This window comes from Gasterosteus aculeatus, chromosome 17 (assembly GCF_964276395.1).
Source record: "Gasterosteus aculeatus chromosome 17, fGasAcu3.hap1.1, whole genome shotgun sequence".
Lineage (NCBI taxonomy): Eukaryota > Metazoa > Chordata > Actinopteri > Perciformes > Gasterosteidae > Gasterosteus > Gasterosteus aculeatus.
This window is the reverse complement of record NC_135705.1, coordinates 14,193,337-14,214,624: the sequence shown is the minus strand read 5'-3', so window position 1 is coordinate 14,214,624 and position 21,288 is coordinate 14,193,337. Positions and strand designations below refer to the sequence as shown.

At 41.0% G+C, this 21,288-nt stretch overlaps 1 protein-coding gene across 9 annotated transcripts in view; it reads right to left on the bottom strand.

Moving 5' to 3' along the window:
* dlgap4b (discs, large (Drosophila) homolog-associated protein 4b) overlaps window positions 1–21,288 on the bottom strand; it is a 91,416-nt gene that overhangs the window by 51,958 nt on the left and 18,170 nt on the right. For 7 of the 9 annotated variants that reach the window (XM_078092569.1, XM_078092562.1, XM_078092570.1 and 4 more), the window contains exon 2: window positions 7,768–7,828. The exons of the other annotated variants lie outside the window; for them this stretch is intronic. The gene's annotated coding sequence lies outside the window, so the exon portion shown is untranslated. The remainder of the gene's footprint in view (window positions 1–7,767; window positions 7,829–21,288) is intronic. 9 annotated transcript variants of the gene reach the window in all.

The following is a 21,288-nucleotide window of genomic DNA, read 5'->3' as shown; positions in this document are numbered from 1 at the left end:
CATCTAAAGCAGTTTTCAGTACAGTTCAGGTCAGTGCATACAGTATGAAAATGTAGTGTCATGGTTGATGTGATGTGAGATAACATGCACTCCAAGCTTGAATTTTAATGAGAAATATAACTTCTGTCTTCCATGACTGCAATGCTCGGTAGTGCTAAAAATAACAGGAAGAGCAGTCATATTGCGGGAACGTCCATAAAACTCGCCGCCGGTGGCAGATAAGGCAGAGGTTATAAATAAATTACTTGAGTGGAGAAAATGACCTTCACACAGGAACTTTATCAGGATCCTTGACATTATTTTCACATAAATTGAGGTAAAGACTCATTGTAACATTGTGCTAATGTACATTGCAGGATTTGGTGACGCTCCAGGAAAGCACACAGGCATCAAAACATTAATATACTTGACAACAATGATTCCAAGGTTTCATTTGTAATCTCTATAAGATGACACAATTTCTACATTAATGACAACTGGTGGTATACAATACAGTTTTAGTATAATAACTGAGACCATTTCTCAATTACATGTCTGCTGCAGTATCTCTTCAAATATACTTTCTCCTTTCAAATATTATCTGAAATGAGATCACATGTAACAAAAAATTAAAGCATTTGTCTCTATCAAATTAATTAGGTTACATCATGTGGTACTGGATACTGAAGACTGGAGACTAGCAATTGGTTGTGAGGTTATTAAAATAGAAACCATCTGATAATAATAGGCACATTAACTCCAATATCAATTTAGTCAGAGAAACACTTTGAACCAGACATTTTACAGTTTTTCTCAGTTGCTTTGGTACATTTCTCAGATCAGAATTGAAATTCTCAAAACTACCTGTTCAATCTTCACATCATTGTGTCACTGGTGCACATTAAAAAGGCAGTTTCTCATTTATTTGAACTTATTTGACTTTTTTTCTGAATCTGTCCTAAATTGGCAAATTGGTTCTAGGTGGATCTTGATTTTCTATAACAAAGGATCTCATGAACCATCAAGTATATAAATGCGTGGTGGAGGAGTTGGGAGGCAACACAGAGCAAGATGAGGCTGAGGACACATGCATGTTCCTGACAAGAGCCACACTTGTGCACACATTATTGTGTTATTATTATTATACAATACCTCGGGGGGGGGTCAATATAAAAGAAGTAGAAATGACAGCACATGCGTGAGGACCGTTCTGTAATTCTCACAATAGCAAAGTAATGTCTGTCAACAAATTACAGTAAAAATGCATATGTAAATCTTGTCAGTCTCTTGCAATCAATCTAAAACATGGCTCCATGTTTTAGATCAGAACCGAACCGCCAGAGTACAATGGTAAACTGACAACACGACTTCGCAAATTGTCTGGTCCGTAAACAATGACACAAGGTCATATCATTTTAATGGCACAGATATTTACTTTTGAGCAAGAAACTGGATTTTGCAGGTAATCCATGGTATTTTGCTATTAATACAATTTGTTTTGAGAAATGCACGTGCTGTTTTGCAAATGTCGAGGATGATTCAAGAAATCTACCAAAGCAACTGAGAAAAACTGAGAGTGCTGAACTGAATTTTCTCTTTTCTATAGATGAGCAGAAAATAGTGCACTGCAAAATTCTTATTTCTGCTCCAATTCCTTCACAAAGTCATAGATGAATGTCGTTGTGTGAGATGTACAGTCGACACGATAGGGTTTTTAAATTGGTTAATACCTGCTTACATTCAGCTATGTCTAGGGAAAGAAGGGCTAATCAGGGATAGTAAGCAAACAGTATTTTCTGCAGCTTTTCTTAACAAAATAAGAGAGGAAGAGCGATGCTGTAATGTTGGACTTTTTTTTTTGCATTTAGTTGTTATTGCTCAGAAACATGCAAAGGGACAACAAAGGGACAGTGTGACGGAGCGGCCGTCACTGGCGACATACGCAGCACTCACACACACACATAGACACACATGGACACACACGCACCCCCACTGTTCAGATAAACTAAATGAGAAGCAGGTGTAGTGATTGCCTGCAGCCTAGAGCCGGAGGTCCTCAATTAGCCTGATAGTACTACTAGTACTATACTAGTGTTTCCTATTACTGTAATGTTGTTTCCACTTTGCACTTTGGGAGAAGCACAATAAATTTGCACCAACTCTACGACTACGCCAACTTAAGTTTAGTTTATACACCATTCTTAATTGCTATGTGCAGATCACGTATATAAGACTTGCAGCGTATCAATCTTCCTGATTAGAAATGCATAGATTTTTTTTTTTTTTACTTACTTAATGAGTTGCAAATACTGTTACTTAGTAGTTAAAAAGTCTCTGGAATATCTGGGCAGTGCGTATGAAATCAATTTGGATGCATGTCTTGATTCAACTTCCAAAATTCAGCGGAAGCAATTTTGGGACTGGCTACAAATGTGGTTTTAATAAATGTTTAATGGACAACTCAAAGGCCTTTAACACAACATGTCATTCACCCATTTACACACACTCATACTCATGGCAGGGGCTATGTAAAGTGCCACCTGCACATCAGGACTACGTAAGTATACTGACTCCCACACCAATGACACAGCCGAGGGGTTAACGTGGCAGACATGGACTGGATGAGCCGGGGATCAAACACAGCTCTTCTAATTGGAGGATGACTCTCTACCGTCTGAGCCACAATCACTCCAGTAGATATGAAAGGTGATGAGACAAATAGCTGTATCCCTACAGTTTCCCTCACTGTCCGATGGAAGGATAGAGAGACAGAAATTAAAAGGCAGGCGCTTTAAGAGCTTTGAGAGGGATTTCAATCCAATAAGCCCTGTGAGGATTAAACCATGCTAATGCAATGCCTAAACAAACTGGACAGTGCACATACCCACACACACACACGCACAGAGCGAGGCATGTGAACTTAATCAGAGGAATAAGCCCATACACTGTATCAGAGGTCTTCAACAGGGGGTCCGCGGAGGTACTGCAGGGGGGGTTGAAAAATTGTTGGTTGATAAGGCAATTTTTTTTTTTTTTTCAACCATTTTTCCCCCCATCATTTTAAATGTCTTCAGAATCAGAATTGTATTTATTGTCTTTAAATACACATTACCATGAATCCAACATATTGTAGCGAACGGATAAATTGATGGAGAAGACATTATCTTTCAGTCCGCGACACACACGTTCAGCTGCCCACAGGAGCTCTCTCTCAAGCTGGGCACCGGTATATTCACAGCACCTTTCATGCAAATACGACAGCACAGGCACTAGCCAATCAGATCACGTTTATGCTCACGTATAAAGAGTACGAAGCGCAAAAATAAAAGATGGCGGACCAAACTCCGTAGAATAGGGCGTCAGTGCTCCATCTCGCCATAAGTTTGGGGGACCTTGGCCTGGAAAACGTTGACCCCTTGCACTGTATAATTGTAATGTGGGAATACAACAGTGTTATGAGGCATCTTTTACCACAATACCACGTCACCGCATTTGTAGGAACTTTAACCAGTAGTATCCAGTAGTCTGGAATTGAGTCAGATCAGCCACAGTAAAAGTATCAGTGTCCTTGAAAGATGATGGTACCGTTTGTGGGTCACCACAGTTACAAACTGAACTGACACACCCGTTTGCAATGCGACCAGTATAATGCATACTTTCCCCAGGAGGAGATGAGCCATGCCATTCCCTTCCATCTGATCTAATGACTCATTGTTCCAGGATATGGACCAATGGTCATGAGAACAAACGAAGCATTTTTACATCTAATATACGTCTTGCAGTAGTGTCTTTCGTTCTTTTGGCCCAGTAGATTTAGTATTCTAGAAATGAGTTTTAAAAAGCTCTTTGCGTCAGAAGCTGTACTGCCCTTTCATCAAAGTCAATCCAATGGTTTAATGCAAATGAATGAAACAAGATGTTGTCATGAGAGAATAATTGGTTGATGAACCCTGTGCAGGATGAACAAACAATCAATGTTATCAGTATGTGCTGGATTTCTTTCAGAACTGTAAGTAGGAAGTGGACGTAGTCACCTGGGGCCTCATTCATAAAACCTTGTGTAGGATTTGTGCCAGAAGTGGCGTACGGATGAAACATAGGACGTGCGTACACACAGAAATATTCAGACTTATAAAACCGTGCGCACGCACGTCCTATGCAGTTTCCCCTTAATAAATCACTTCTAAATGCAGCACAGCTTTTGCGGCTTCATGGCACGCCCATAGTTGCCCATATATAGTCTGTGGAACGCCCACAAATTAATATTTATCGATTGCGAAATCATGACAAACACTGAGAGGAAAACGAAGACACACTCAGTGTGAAGTGGAAATGATCATTGGCGAGGTGGAAAGGAGAAGTAAAATGCTTTTTGGAGGGCACAGTATGGACATTACATCTGACATCAAAGTGGATGCAAAAAAGCGTTTAGCGCGCCATCGCCAAAGTGTGTCTGCCACGGGTGGGGAGAGGGGACACCGGAGCTGTCCCCTCTTGATGAGAGACTGGCGGCAATGATTGGGGATTGGGGACAGGGTCTGGGCCAACATTGGCGTCAGGGGGGTCGGGGCACATTTGGAAGCTGTGCCACATTATGTAGCACAGCACACGCCAGCACCATTTTGCACACCTTTTCAGGAGTAGACAATAACCTCCCTCCAGTGCAGTCGAGGTAGCGCCATCTGCCCTTAAACAGGCCGATGGTGCGCTGCACTACAGCGCGAATCCTTCCATGTGCCACATCTTCTAAGAGCACAAGATCAGCCATTTCGCGTCATTACGCATTGTGATGGCATCATGGCATTTTATTACCGTCTATTTGATTGCATCTGACAAGCAACAGCTGTGTTTTGAGGATGAATTGTATAACATGCCAATATTATTGCAGAATATATTTCTTTTTGAAAATGTGTTAATTTGTATTTGTTTGTTTTACGCTGCAGATCGATCAAACGGGTGTTCTTGTTATTTATGAGAGGCAGTATTGGCATTTCTCCTACACAACAGTCTAGTTTTACACACTTTTACACACGTCTGCGTGTTTCTTGCATTTGCCGACGGTTCTCATTTCACCGGTTTTTGTGCGTACGCATGGGTCCGAGCTTGCGTGAAGGACCGCACATTTTCCCGTCAAGTTAGCTTTTTATAAATACCAATTATTGCGTAGAGAGCGGCGTACGCTTTCTTTTGTGCGTACGCAACGTTTATAAATGAGGCCCCTGGTGATTTTGAAGTCTACCTTTTTTTCTTGCAAACGGAAAGACACGAGAAAAGAAATTTCAAGGAAACAATATATGTTTTAATTAAATTTCGTTTTCGTACTGAAAAGACCCACTGAAAAAGTGACCTGTATCATAAAGGAGCCACACTGCACAGCACACCCGGCTGTATGGTCTATTTTGCTCTAATTGGTACCAAAGTACTTTCACATTGGCTTCACTTTTTTTTAAGACCCTGAATTTGCTGTCTGGTCAGAGTACATACAGTACTCCGTACTACAATGAAAATATTTCTCTGAAGAAGTGATAGAAAAATGCAAGGTGACAACAAACTCACCTTTATTTTAAAACAAAATTATTTGATGCACTTGTATAGACAAGTTTCCTGAGTGAAATAAGCGGGCCGCCATTGGCCTTTCACTCTGCCAACGACTTCCGGTTGTGTCTGCAAAGCACTTCCGGTTAGCGAGTTAGCGTCTTTTACAGTCTTTGGTTAGCGTGCAGAAAAAGTAAACTATGGATGGTGTTACACGCCGACACGGCTCCGGCACATATTGTGCTGTTCACGGTTGCAACAACTCGTGGCGATTGCTGAATGTTTGGTCGGAAGGAGAATGTTTCGACCATCAACCATCTACAAGTGAGTAAAATGCTATAGATTTGCACTCAAATACGGAAGGCTTATCATTCAAAGTCAACACAGACTACTAATTATTACGCAGACGAATGTCAGCTTTTTCATAGAAAAAAAAGTAAGTGAATACCTTTATCCATTCCGAAGCTATTAATAGATATGTCAGGGGTGCGCACTTTGACGCTCGTCAGTCGACTTTGAAGGGTTAAAGCATGCTTTTAGTGCAGGCAGGCTAGAGGGGATTACTTTTTCTTTTTATTACTCTTCGTGTTCTGTTATATATTAACACACAGATACATACAAACATCTTTATACAAGCATAAGATGGGCTAACGTACCTTCCAAAGCGCTGCTTTGCAAAGGCTGCATGGCTACAGGTACAGCCTGCAGTCTCCACATCTCCCGTCTTGGTAACCAAAACCCAGGCGTTACGCGCTGAATTGTTAATGGACTGGCTCGGTTGAACATCGGCCGTTATATGTCCATATCGTGTAAAAGTACACAGCCCACTTTGTCGGAATGGAGGTACTGAAACGCCTCTGAACTTTCTTAGGTTATTAATTGCATTCCCATCCACCGCTATGGAATCAATAAAATAAGAAAAGATCTTGGATGTTGTGATGCTGGGCCATATCAACATGTTGTCCGCCCATGATGTTACCTTACTTGGATGCGGAATGGTCAAAACACCATTTTTAACAAGATTTTCGGTCGAATGTTGCCATTGCAAAGCCATTTTTACACCACTACTCAGCCTGCGCCGGAAGTTCTTGGCAGAAACAGGAAGTAAACCGGAAGTGCCCGGGAAACTTGTCTATAGTAGCTTTGTTATAAATACAAACATTTGTTTTACATACTGAAATGCTTTGCATAAACAATGCTTGATAAATACATGCACTTTATCGAAGAGAAGCTGAAACTGCATGTGCATGTGACATGACAATGTCATTTGAATTTCAAATGACATGTTTTAGAAACAGCTACCCTTCACTTTGAACATTGAATTCAAATATCTTCATGCAAGTCTAGCTCATTGTTCACTTTCACCAGCTAAACTCTAAAAATACACAATTGGTTAATATTGAATTAACATTAATTGTGATGTATTGTGTTGAAATTACATAATAGAAATGTTAACAGCAGTTAGCAGTTATTTTATTGAATTATAAAAAGCTACTGATGGAGCTTTTGAATAAGCTTCAAACATGTGAAGGGATCATAGTAACTTCATTTTTAAAAACAAATTGATTTTATTGGTTGAACTTTCTACATGTGTATCCATTAACCCATGCTTCCTTGAAATGCTCCCCTGCTCTGCGACATGAGGGGTTTGCTCTTATGGCTGGAATGCAGAAGAGATTTGGGCTTCGAATGAAATGGATCCAATGTGAAATCACAAGTCCAGAGATGTACTTCAGGGAAGCCCAGGAAGGACACTCATGATGCTGAGCATCGCAGCTCCGATCCATCAGAGCTCATTGCTCTGCAGGCAACACCGTGCATGCGTCTGCATGAGAACACATGCCCTTACATCCATACAGCAACACCACATTTGTAAACTTACTGTACTTGTGTTACATTCAAGTATTAATGTGAAAAATCAACAATGACATTTCTATTCAAATTTTAGCCTGAACGGCCCCAGAGTGTTATTACACAAAAGACATGTTCTTCAGCCCACAGCTTCATATTTATTTTCAGTTTGAAAGCCTTCGGTCAATCAAGACAAGGTCAAGGCTTGTTGTTTTTCTGCAGCCTATTAGTTAATTCTCCTGGCAGTTCATCCGACAACATCAAGCAGGGCCCTGTTTCATTAGCACTACAGTCTATAGTTCCAGACGCAAGCAGGCAGGAGACGCTTCGGTGGACATTAAATAAAGAGAGAATGTCTGTCCTGAGGGTTGGAGGAATAAAACAGGTATAAATGTACTGTACCTTGTTGGAGGGGCTGAACAGTGTCCTGTTAGAGAAGAGCCACCTCAGAGAAGAAGAAATGCTGCACAAACACAGAAAAATATGCACACTTAATGTATATCACGGTGTGAAAAAAGGATGCAAAAGCTGTAATGGTAGATTTTGACTAGACAGGATTGTTTCGATATGTGAATATCTACATTGTTATAATTTTTTGTTATTGTTTATGTTATGTTATGTTATGTAAAACTGAAAATAATGTCATGTCAAGAAGGGGGGTTTAGACAAAACAAGACTATGTCTGTACTGTTTGTACAATAAGTTTGGTGTATGACATGTCAGCTGAGATAAGATGACTATGAGATAAGATGACTATGAAATCTGTGTGACATGTCCGGTGTCCAGAAGGCCACTCCGGGTCTCATGAAGATCAGATGTATGTCTCAGGATAAAGAACATGACAGTGAATGAGATCATTGTGCGTGCGCAAGACCTTCCTGTTTACCATACCTTATCCCAGTATGTATATGTGGGGGCTGGAAGAAGACCTTTTAGTAGGCTTGGCGCATGACTTGTATCCTTCTCCTGTTTGCAAACATTAAATGTCCTGTTTTTGATGATTTTACACCGGTGTCGAGTGAGAATTTTTCTAACAGTTTATAATTGGTATCAAAACTGATCACTATTTTGTTTTGACATCTTTTTTTATTTATTTGGAACATCAATTAGGTTTTTTGAGGTTCTAGAAAATGGCTTGTCTTCAGATAAGAAGCATTTCAATTAAAAACTGCTGATTACATTAGGGAAATGTTTCCCTAGGTACTAAAACTACAGGAACCCGTATCATGAATCAGTAGAAACATGTACCACCTGTGTAAAATCATTTTTGGATATTGTTCGGCAACAGTACAAAGGCGTAGACCGGATTGTGTTAGATGATTCATACCCAGAGGTAACATTCAGAGATAAGTGCAGCACAAACAGACCTTAACTGAGGGAAGCTAATCCCCAAACAAGTCCAACATTGGGAGGAGTTTTGTTTTCTTTTTTGTCATCCATTCTGTGATGGGTAATATAAATGAGAAAATGATGATGAAGAAAATCCTATTGCACTGTTAAGGCTTTTTTATTTTAAGTGACAGCAAGGTTTTAATAAGCATTTCTGGCTCAGTCGCCTGTTTAATTTTTCTTCTTCCACGTGGGGAGCATTAGCGTTGATAATGGATGGCTATTGGATGTGTGCCAAAGAGCCAAGCCTGATCATCGGGTCTACCTGGCCTCAACCTGACCTCTACTTGATTAGAGAAGCTGGGGCTCCCCAGTGTTTGCAGGGCTCACGTGCAGGCTTAGTGTCTGATCCCATACATTCGCAGCATCCTTCTGGGCTTTATCGCTGGGTTCATCTTTCATTAGCCAGAGGTCGGCTCTCTGGTCCCTTTGTACATGCTGCAATTAGGTACGCTATTTGCATGCAGGTGGATGGATTCACGTAACCATGTTGTAGCTGAATGTCTTTCTGAGGATCAAATAGGGCTGCACGGTATACCGGAATAAGATTTCCGGTTTGAATTTCTCACGTCCCGCCCATACCGGTGTAATACGCCATAACAACGGACGTTGCTCTTTGGCAGGGAGCATAATTTATTTATACACGTCATCGCAAAGCATCTAACGGCCGGAGCTACTTCTCTTACGTGTGTCGAGATTGAGTTATAACAACAATGAATAACCCACAACAAACACTCTTTAACAGGGTAAAACACCATGACACAACAGCTTGTGTCACATAGACAATTTGTAGCATTTATAATTGTCGAACTGCATGCTGGGTACATCTCACAACAACAAGTAACTCTGTTGCTACATGAAAACAGGAGCAGAGCGATACAGGAGGAACAACGAGAGACCAGAGATGCACAAACACAACTTTGTCCCCAAGAGATGAGCTGTGTCTGTTGGAGGGTTTATGGTTTTGGAAAATCCGATCTAAGTTAGATCAGAAAAGGATTTATTGCAAAGTCTGTCGAGCCTCTGGTGGCAACACCAGCAGCCACAACAAGCTAACACGCTAACAAGCTAACTCGCCGGCCAGTTGCTAGCAAGCAAAGAGAAGGCGAACAGCTGTTTGGGTATGCAAGTGGAACAGCTGTTTGCAGCCACAACAAGCTAACACGCTAACTTGCTAACGCAATTAAAAAGCTAACTCGCCAGCCAGTTGCTGGCATGTTGGTCAGCGGGCGGCTCGGTCCTTTTCGGGGTCAATGAATGAACGTGTTTACTTGAAGAAGCAATACCGTGATATAACCGGGATACCGTCAGAACCTTACTTAATACCGTGATATGGATTTTTGGCCATACCGTGCAGCCCTAGGATTAAATGCTATCAATGGTAGAACTTCAATGCTATTACAACACCCTCTTTCATACGAGAAGGGCTCTGAATAATCAAATGAATAGAATCAGTATATCGGAGTATCGCCTCTGGCACAATTGGCAGCCTGCAGCCATAATCAAATAATTCTGTTGTTTTCATGAGATGGGAGCAGTAATGAAGCCTATTTTCCCAGAGTGGTGTTACTAACAGGAAATAAACAAGACCAAGATCAACATTCGGGGGTGAAGACTTTCTCACCACCACTTCCAACAGAGCAAGATGTATATACATACTTGTAACTCGTTCTACCAGCATGCACACAAAGTGGAGGAAGACAAAACTATTTCAACAGATTGCAAAGGGATAAAACAGATTGCAGCTTTATGCACCTAAATGCAAAAATGGTACAGAAAAAGTGGGGAAACTGACGGAGAGCCCATTCTTGTAAACATGACAAGAATGGGCTGCTCCAACTATTCGTAAATCCATCACATTGTGTACCGAGTCCTTCCCAAATGCTTTGTTACTGTTTGATTGTTTCAGAAAAGACTAAATTGGCTACAAGATGTGCAAATTGTTTGCCAGAAAACAGGTTGAGTGGTACAATATAGTTGCAAGCTAATGGATGCTTTTAGATTTATTTCAGTTAGCTACATTAAAGTTACAATAGGCAGTTCTTCTAGTTGAATATTAGGTGATTATTAGGTGATACCTCATTACTAATTAGTAAACAGTTGCATCACTTATAGCTCAAATTAGAATATAATATGATTTATGACATTCTAGATGTTTTACAAAATGGAACATAGGCTTTAACATAATGTTTTCTGAACTAAATATAAACTTTTTTTTTTACTGCAGATAGCATCTTTATTTATGAAGCAAAATATTGAAATGTGATTCTTTATAAGTAGCACTGCATACACTCGATAGTGAATAAGGCATTGATCCTTGCCTGTGTACATAGCTGTGGTAGTTATCTGAATTGTGTTTCCTTGCCCACCTCTTGTGTTTTTAGGGTCATCTGCGGAGAGTTTGACTGCAGGGCCCGTTTTGCCCATGTGAGCTAAACATTTCATTGTGGCTCATGCTGATTTGGTTTCTCAGGGTTTGAATGCAGCAGGCCTCTGTGAGGCAACTTTAGCCTGGTGCATTAGCCTAGCTCTCCTGTGACACACTTTCTGCTGTGAGGCAGCCACTCTGAGCCGGATCTAACCGTTTCACTGCAGGCCACACGGCCTCAATGCTGCTCCTCAGCGCTCCTCTCTGTCATCGCCCATTCATCTCTCGTTTCGCTCTTTGTTAACCTGCCGACGTCTTTCTTTTGCCACTCTGTCTAATTGCTTTCTCATCAGCCCCGCACGTCCATCTCTTTTTATCTGTCTGACAGTCTCCTTTTGACTAACATTCACAGTCAATCATCCGCAAACAGACATCAAACGCTGACTGACCAAGCTGCTTTGTAATTCAACAAAAACACCCTTCTGTTCTCAATACAGCTCTTTTTTCACACTTTGTTAACAAAAGGCATAAAGCAAACTGTAATTACTCCAAAGATATATGACTACACAAACAATGACATCATATTGCTCTTTCTCACACTCTATGACAGTATGAGCATCCCATACACAAGTGTGCACACTTCTGAATCAAATACCTGCAAGTTGCCCTTTACAAACAGCCTCAGGCAATGCATCAATCGAGTACTACTACATAATCCACGCTGGATTTGGAGGATTCACCCACTGTCCCTCTCCTGTCAGTGGCAGGAGTAAGGCCTCGGCAGGAGTGCTCAAAGGTAACCAATTACCAAAAACGAGGAGGGTGGGTCACAGCGAGGTGAAGCCTCCGATAAAACAAACAGGCCTCAGATGTGATACATGAGGACAGTCACCTTTTAGTGTCTTGGAGAGCACTGTGGGTGAAGCTCGAGGATGACCCTTTGTGTCAGAGTGGGATTAAATTACAGGATCATAGATATTTGATCGGCTTCTCAATTTACAAAATACGTCCACTATTATATTCACACACATCCAATGAACCTTTAAATCATTGGGATGCAATAATACAATACAGGATCATCTCCATTCCAAATTTTCTCAAAAGAACTCATTCTGTTTGTTCTGGGGAACACAAACTACAGCTTAGAGGTCAGTCAGTGTTTCCTCATCTCCATTGTGTCAGATATCATACCGGTCATTGTTACAGTGTAACTGGACTCAACTCCAGGGGGAATACTAAAAGATATTCACTGAAGTTTAGCTCCGTAAGAACTACTTTCTTGATCTACTTTATGCTCCATTTCTTGCCCCTTTTAGTTATCGCTGGCACACTTTACTTCTTAAACTAGTCCATCATGGCTAACAAATGTTCATGGAGGCGGTGATAGACAAAACGTTACGCTAGGTCATCTGCGTGAGTCATCCAAACGGATCATATTATAAGGAAACAACACCAGCTACAGGAACTGATTGGATTGATCCGTCAAACACATATCGTAGACCCTTCTCTCTGAAATCACTTTTTGTGCTTTCACAACAAATGACAAATAATGTATTCTCTAGGGCAGCGATTCCCAAAGTGTGGGCCGAAGGTACTGCAGGTGGGCCGCGAGAGGTCATTTACAATACATAAATAAAACGTTTTTAATTTTCAATTTTGAAAAGTTTGAAATTAATATAAAAATATACATGATGCGGCACATTAGTTATGTGAAACATTAATTGATGAAGCACAAACAATTTAAACGAACAGATTGGTTAATCGGTTGATCCATACTGGTTGTACACGGCGCTCAAGGCGCTCTGCCAAACGTGCCAAAGCTCTGTCTACGACGGCGAGATGCTGAGCGGCGCTCAAGCACGCGAGATATGGAGCTTGTTTCAGGGCGCGTCGGAGAAACAAAGCTGTCGTTCTTGCCGAGCACTTAATGGTCTTAATGTGCCAGTAATGATGGTAAATGATGGTTGTAGCTGGTTGTCATCTACAGTCCACTACGGTTACATAAAGGTGTCGTTTGTGTTTTGACAACGTTTTATCCCAGAATTTCGACTTTCTATCCCCTTTCTTCAGTGCGGAAATGGGCTTCTATAGTTGTGTAAATGCCTCGCTCCAGCCAATCCAAAGACGGGGTTTGTAACCAATCAGGTGTAAAGACCATGGTGACTGGCTCCGCCCCCTCACTGTCAGAAAGAACAACAGCGAGCGCGTAGAAAACTCTTTCGAGCGCGAGCAGAGATTCTCCTCGCGAGCAACGAAGTTCACGTCTCGCAAGCGAGCAAATACCTCGCTCGAGACGGACTTTTGCTGGCGGATGTTTGATTAACCGGATTTGCGCTCACGAATTTTGAGAGTGATTTGCGCTGATAGACTGCAGTATCTTATGCGCCTTATTGTGCGGAAAACACGGCACATGAGCTCCGGAGAAAATGGTATACAAAACATACATTGTCGGTTAATACATTTTGAATCGGTTAAATTCTTAAGGTAATTTAATCATCCCTAGTTTATGTTTTGATCAGAGTTGTGGTTAAAGGTTTGGGTGGGCCGCAAAAGATTTTCAGATTTCAAAGTGGGCCGCGGCATCCTTGAGTTTGGGAACCGCTGCTCTAGGGGTAGTTAGTAACAGTTTGGGCTGCATGTAACTACGGCACCTTGGGCAGAACAGAGGAAGAAGGGCAGGGCTGAGCGAATGGTCAATTGTACAAGTATATCTCTATCTCTCTCTGATTGCCCCAGGGAATCTCCTTGCTTTGGTTACGACCCCAACTACCATTGTGTCGACAGCTGTAGTCGTAGCAACAGTTGGCAAGTGCAGCTCTTTCACACTGAGACAAAAGGACAAGTGGGTGAAGAGACTCTGTCATCAGCAGTCATGCATCTGCATCCGCTGATGCATGACTGCTGACATCTCAATCCATCCATCTTTAAATCAATCTTTTTTTTGTGTCTTGCCCACTTTCCCTTCTGTATCCTCATCCGTCGCTCTAAGTAACTGCCTCAATAGATGATTTATGGCTCAATGTTCTCCTCAAGCAAATCTTTTAGAATAATCAAAGCACAGATGGTTACCATCATTACAATTGTTTCTCCCTTTCTCTTCTGAGATTTACTGTCCAGTTCATCATGCCACACACTGATACGGCGACATTAACAATACGGGCAAATCAAGCGTCCATCCATCCAAAAACAATGCATCCAAAAACTCCAGTCTAAAAACCCATTTTTCACTCACCCATGTGACCTACTCTTCCATTCTCCCTCCCCTCAACCCTCTATTTATTATTTTATAATGCAGACTATCATTTTCTCCCAGTATCCATTCACAGTGTCGCCTCTCCATCCCTCACACAATCTATTACTCTCGTGTATCATACCCAGTCTGTCTCACCTATCAGTCTCCATCTCTGACTCTCCCTTCTTCTGTCTCTCATTCAGCACCTCCCCCATGGGCTCTGAACGGTCCGTGTATCCTCATAGGCGAGAGTGTGAAATATTGATGGCCCCGGGCGAAGGCCACCTCTAGCATTGTCTGCAGGGGGTAAGTACCACGGTCAGATAGAGTTGGAGCCGGTGAACTTCAGTAGTTTGAACAGGTATACGACAGCAGATGGAGACGAGTGAGGGGAATGAAGAGAAATGAGGGAGTGTTATTGTGTCTATGTCAAAACCATGTTGTTCCAGGTGCCAGCTGGCTTCTTTCACATGCATTCAGTGATTTTCTTCCAGTTAACCTGTTTGCGGATGGAGTGAGTGGACCCTTGAGCTGGACTCGTTCCCTGCAGCGTCCACTCAAACATTTGTCTCCAAGATGAGCCTCAACACAACTAAAGGGTTTGCGTATGCAACTCCAACCCCATTCCTTCTTGTTTCTGCATATTTTCTGTTGTTTTTCAGCATCTTGGTCCACCTCTCTTGACATCGCTTTCACGCCCGAAGCAAAACCCTACATGTTCTTTCTAATTAGTCACACTCCTTATATTTGATTTCAAATGTATCTTCTCAATGTCACATTTTTCTCTCTGGGTGACTCAGAGAGAAACATATCTGGGTGACTTTTCCTATCTGGTGAAGGTGACCTTGCCAAAAAGACCCATAGGAATTGGCATAATGCTTATGTGGAGAGAGGGGGAAAGGGGGATGGGTATAGGGTAAAAATAAAGGGAAGAAGAGAGGGCAAGCAAATGTGAGAAAAGGCAGCTTCACAACAGAGCTTATTTTCTGCACCCATGATTCATTGTCCCATCACTCTGGTTAAGATTACAATAATACTAGCTTCCTTTATATTTCTCCATCTGGTTTTCACCTTCTCTCTTCCTTAAACCTAACGCAAACAGGTATAATTGACCTGTTAAATAAATAATTATGTTAAATCAGATAAGAAGCAGTGTGTCACGCCTTTCTTTTCCCAAACCATTTCTGCGACCTGTGACTCTAATTTGCAAAGCAAATGGTAAGTGGTGATGAGGTCAAAGCAGAAATCTGATCTCTCTACAATGTAAATTTAAGCTTTCTTGAATACCAATATATAAACAATGCAGCCTTGTCATAAGGTACACCAATTGAGCTGAATATGATAAAAACACAATCACAAGGTCTATAAATCTATAAATAATATAATAAAATGAAATAAATAAAAACAGAAAGTTAAAACATCTTCTTTCATCTTCATGTTACTCTGTCAGACCCTCGCTTTACACCTGAAGGAAGGTGAAGGAAATGTGGTTCAACCTCCTCAAGGATCAGGCAATGGATATTACATTATTAGAATACTGTATTGTGCTTCCGTGTAATAGGAAGTTATGAGATTATAGTGTCAGTTAAGGGATAAGCAGAAAGAGAAAACATGGTTTCTTCACCAGCAAATGTTCTTGGCCTCAGTTGTGTTGAGGAGATGCAATCAGGCCTGCAATGCGTCACTCACACAGCCGTAGGCAGAAAAATTCACTGCCTGTCAAAATTAGGGCAATGATGTGTAACATTTCATCATCAAAAACGTTTTACGTTATCTTGTCACATTATTATGCCAATTTCAAAAAGACCGCATGGGGTGGGGTTGTAGTGAGCGTAAGAGTTGTATGTGAAACCTATACGGAAACCTTCTGTATTTTAGTTGTTTGACTAACACTAGCCGGCACACATCACAGCAAAAAAAAAAAGGATAACAAATGTAAAAGCACCTTACCACAGCCTCCGAAAAAATGAATAAATAAGTAAAAGAGTTAATTTAGAATAAATTATTCAAGACCTCCTATGGCGGCGGCTCTCCCTGATTCCCTCAGGTACGGATTCACTTGTAAAGTATGCAAACTGCGGCGTTTCAGCCCAGAATTTTCAAAAGAGAAAAGAGTGTTTGCCTTAGATTCATAGTGGATCACAGAATTGTAATCAAACCCAAACTATGGACAATTACCCCTTTCTACTAGCTGTTTGAGGCATTTTAATATTTTATATCAAAAAAATATATAGTCTATTGAATTACTTCCACTGTGTTTGGCCAGTTGAGGGGCAAAATAACAAACTTTAAAAACAGCAGTGTCATATATGACCTTGAAAAGTTGATAAGACTGTCAACACTGACAACTAGCTCTGCCCTTGTCGTCGTAATTTGTATTTACCTCCAACTCTCTGCAAAACACAACCAGTAAGTTATCCCTTTTTGGAAAGACCCGTCATGCGTCTTTTCCCATATCCCTTTTCTTAACAACTAAAGGTTGTTTAATGTGTAGGTGCCATAAATGCTCCACTATGTTTAGCAGCTGGCCACTAACTGAGCCTGTTGTTCAGTTCTTTGAAGGCAAAGTGCAGAGGGTCTATCCGGTTGTTTGATGCCGCCTGCTGCCACCATTGAATAAGAGCAGTGTGGCTGAAACAGAAAGTATTTTCTAACAGCTAACTGTGGAAGACTGGAGGAATGGGAGCAACTCTGTATCTCTGCTCCATCATTGATAAAGATCATCAAGGCAAAACGGACATGGCAGTTTGAAGCAGTTGTTGTCTCTCGGCCAGAAGAAGTGTCATCTTCACTGAATCACAATACCAGACGGATGAGCTTGGTATGCTAACAACATAACACAGGTAACCACTACATAGAGCTGCACTTATACCACACACACAAGCCTTTGATAACACGATAAACTGTGAAATCTGACCACAATCCAGTTATTACAGTGAAAGCTCATCTTAAAACGTGTATGTCAATTTCAAATGAGTCGAATTAAAGCTAAGAACAGCAAAGAGTGACTAATGCTGTGTTGTTGATCCCAGAACACTATGCTGCATTTGTTCACAAGGAAGAAAAATAAAGACATAATGTCTTACATGCAAAGTAAAATAGTAATAGTAGTAATAGTAAGCAGCTGTCCCCCTGTCAGCTTTTGTATGCATAGTGTAAATCCATACCAGACTACTGTGCGAATGACAGTATTGTTGGATATACATAACATACAGATCATTTTACAGTAGATATAGTGATGAAAAAAATTAAAATTAAAAGAAAACGAAACACGTATGCCGAACCTCGATTTGGTTTGACTTGAACCTAATGGATATTTCGACAAGTCCTTTGTAGAGTTGTTAGCAGAGCAAACAAAATTACCCCAAAAAAAAGCACAAATCTCTGCCGGGATTTAAATTTAAGTTTAAATTGAAATTACATTAGACCTAGCTCCACAAACTCTTGAAACTGATAACTCTCTGTGTACCTGCAAATGCTTTCAACCTGCACAGTCCCCTTTCAAATATTTTTCCTGGCCTCCTGTCACTTATTCTTATGCCACTGATTAAATTCTCAGCAACATGTTCCCGTCCATAATTATCCATAAATACACATCATACGTCACCAAATTTATTCAGAACTTTAATGACCTACATGAAGTTGACCCCCAGGCTAACATGGCAGCCACGCTGCAGCAGTAGCAGAGTGTTTTCCTGAGCTGAACGAGCCTCCGGGGGACCTCTCACTGACCTCTGAGCTCAGATACCTTTCTGGTCGGCTTGAATGTAACTTTTGCTAGAATCTGTGGCATCTGCCACAGCTGGTGTGCTGCATTAGCACACTTAAGAGCATAAGTAGACAAAGAGGGTGAATGAGGTCAGGCTTATGAAACAAATGGATTTGGGGAATTTGAAGAGTGCGCTTAAACCATCAAAATAAAACTACTGTTGCTATTTTTAGCGGCATCAACATTTTCACATGTTTGACTTTTCAAATGCTCCAGACATCATAGGAAGAGCTACACAATTGAGCAATGTTTATTCACCAAATGATGGAGCACCTTCTCAACCCTCTCAATTCTACCTGCCGTACTCATACCTGCAGCAATGCACTTTGCACATTAGTGGTTACTGCGGCTGAGATGCTTTTGTCACTGAGACAAACAGTCAACACTCACGTCTACGGGCATTTTTGAAAGGCCAAAAGATGAAAAGATCTGATATTGTGGGATTGCTGCATATGCATTGGAGTATGTCATTAGAATCAAACAGCTTCTTTCTTTTAAAAGTTATTTTTTAAATCGAGGATTACTGGACGTATGTAAATGCTAACACAATGTTCATTATTCATTATTCAACCATTATTTCATTAAGTCTTTACATCACATCTGTACCTGGTCATACACATTTATAAAGCCCATCTCCTGTACACAATTCTACATTAAGTCTGTATCAGTGCTGCAACTGAAGTGAGCTATTGACTCCCAGCATGTGCAACCCCTGAAGGATTAAATGCCAATCCTTCTTAAATCTTCCCTCATTGTGAAAAACTGTAACACAAGCTTTTGCAGGGATACTGTTGGTGCAGTGCAAACATTTATAATAATACGAAGAGGCACTGTCAGGACCCCGTCACCACCAGCTATCAACGGCATATCTGTACCAGCTAGCTCTACCCTTGGGTTCAAATGTCAGACTGTCACAGCAATTTGCTAATCCTGTTACAGATGTCACGCTGAGGACTTGAGTGCTTCCTCTTCTGTTGTTATGTGGCGTTTGGTTAAAGTGTGTTACTTTTCTCCTGAAAAAACAATTCCTCCTCCAATTCAATCCAATCGTTTTTTAAATTAGAATAAACTGATCTGCTGTAATAGATTAACTATAGTAAAGACAAAAATGGACTAAAATGTAGGTAAAGCTTCAGTCTAAAATGAGCTCTTCCTTTATTTGTTGCATATTTACCATGAATGTCCCCATGGAAATGTATTCCAGTTATGATTATTTGCTGGAACATATATACGTGTATGGAGAGAGATAAGTCATAATTATTGCGACATTGTGGTTGAGGAAGTATTGTTTGTAAGGCTGTCAATTACAATTATAACCCGCTCCGAGTTGATGCATGCCACCCACTCCAGATCAAGGCCAAGGTCTGAAACTGAAAAAAGTCTCAATCTGTACATATAAAATGAATGAATGAATATTACATTTCAAAACTGAATGAATGCATTTTGTTTTTTGTATATTTACCTTTAATGTCCCCAGTCTATGCCACTGCATGATTTTCCCGCAGAAGAAACACTGAGTCAAATTAGTTTCAACAGTAAATATTCTCTTAAGCAACATCATTGTCGCAACAATCCACTTACTGCCATTATGGAATGCTATAGCAGCATTGTAATAACTCCATCTCCAACTCCAACTCCAACCATTTTCCCGTTTTGGGGACAATTTTTGGAAGAAGAATACAAATCCGTTTGTCCATAAAACACAACAGTGTCCTGGTCTTGCTGTGTGTTGACAATGATAACATTCAGTCTTGTTAAACCCCACCGGATACCGAAGACCGAGTGGAGCTAGCATAGGAAGGAAACATGATCGTTCCTTGTGTTGTCAGGACAAGGTCCAGGTCATTAAATAGGTCAAAAACAAGGACAGTGGTAGCTGGGGGGCGGGGGGTGGTCAGAGAAAGGGAGAGCAGACAAGCAGAGCGAGTACAGATGGAGCAAAGGAAGAACGAGGCAATAGCATTAAAAGAGACAGAAGCTGACCCTGTAGCCCCACTGGCATTAGCTTGTTTAAAAAAAGAGCATAGATTTCATTAAATCATAGCTATCCACTTCAAAATAATCCACATTTGATAGCTTCTAATCTGCCAAATTGGGACAGGCAGGTCAAAAGCTTAACAGTCAGACACATATGGATGTACTCCATGCATCCATACAAGTGCATTCGTAAACATTCAAGTGTGCATCTCTTGCTCTGTCGTTGCTCTCTCAATCACAAATTACACACGCACATCCACAAGCACACAGGCAGAGTCCGTCCATCATCACAAGGTAACAAGTTCACCATCATGTTCTCATAGTTTTTTCCATTTTCTCCTCCTAACAAAACCTGTCCCCCTGTCACGGCTGCAGATTAATGGGACTACAGTTTCCTCCTCAAGTCAATTTTACCGACGCAGCATCGAAATAGCCCGGCTATATTTGGCCCCTCAGTGAATGTTCATGCACATTATGTGTGAATGAACATTCCATGTGGGCCAACTTCCGAGACGTCCGTCCACTGCACACCACAGCTTTGTTTGGACAAAACGGACGCGGCACTTTGAAGCAGTTGTTGTCTCTTGGCCAGAAGAAGTGTCCTCTGCACTGAATTTAAAGTGAGCCTTAATCAATCACAATACCAGACGGATGAGCTTTGTATGCCAACAACGTAACACAGATAATCAATACATAGAGCTGCATCCATACCAGCACACACAAGCTCTTGAGAGCACGATTAACTATGAAATCTGAGCACAATCAAGCTATTACAGTAAAATCTTTAAACGTGTAGGCTGATTTGTAATGAGTCTAATTAAAAGGAGTGATCCCAGAACACCGTGGATGCTTTAAGGATTTGTTCACAGTGAAGGTGATTTGTACGGCACAACATGAGACAAAAACAAGTCATAGTTAAGATGAGTAATATTTAAGATTTAATAAGTGCCACAACAAATAATCCAACTAAAAAACCACTGTGTTTGAAAAACTGCTGAAATTAATACTTTAAATACATACTAGACTACTAGGTTGATGAGCTAGTGATGCAAAGCTCTGTGTCTATTATCTTCTGTGGAGAACTTTAATGATCTTCATTACTTTTCTTCTTCATCTCTAAGCATCATTTATATTTCCACCTCTCCTCATTAGAGCACCTTTCCTATTTCCACTGACAGCCGTAAGAGC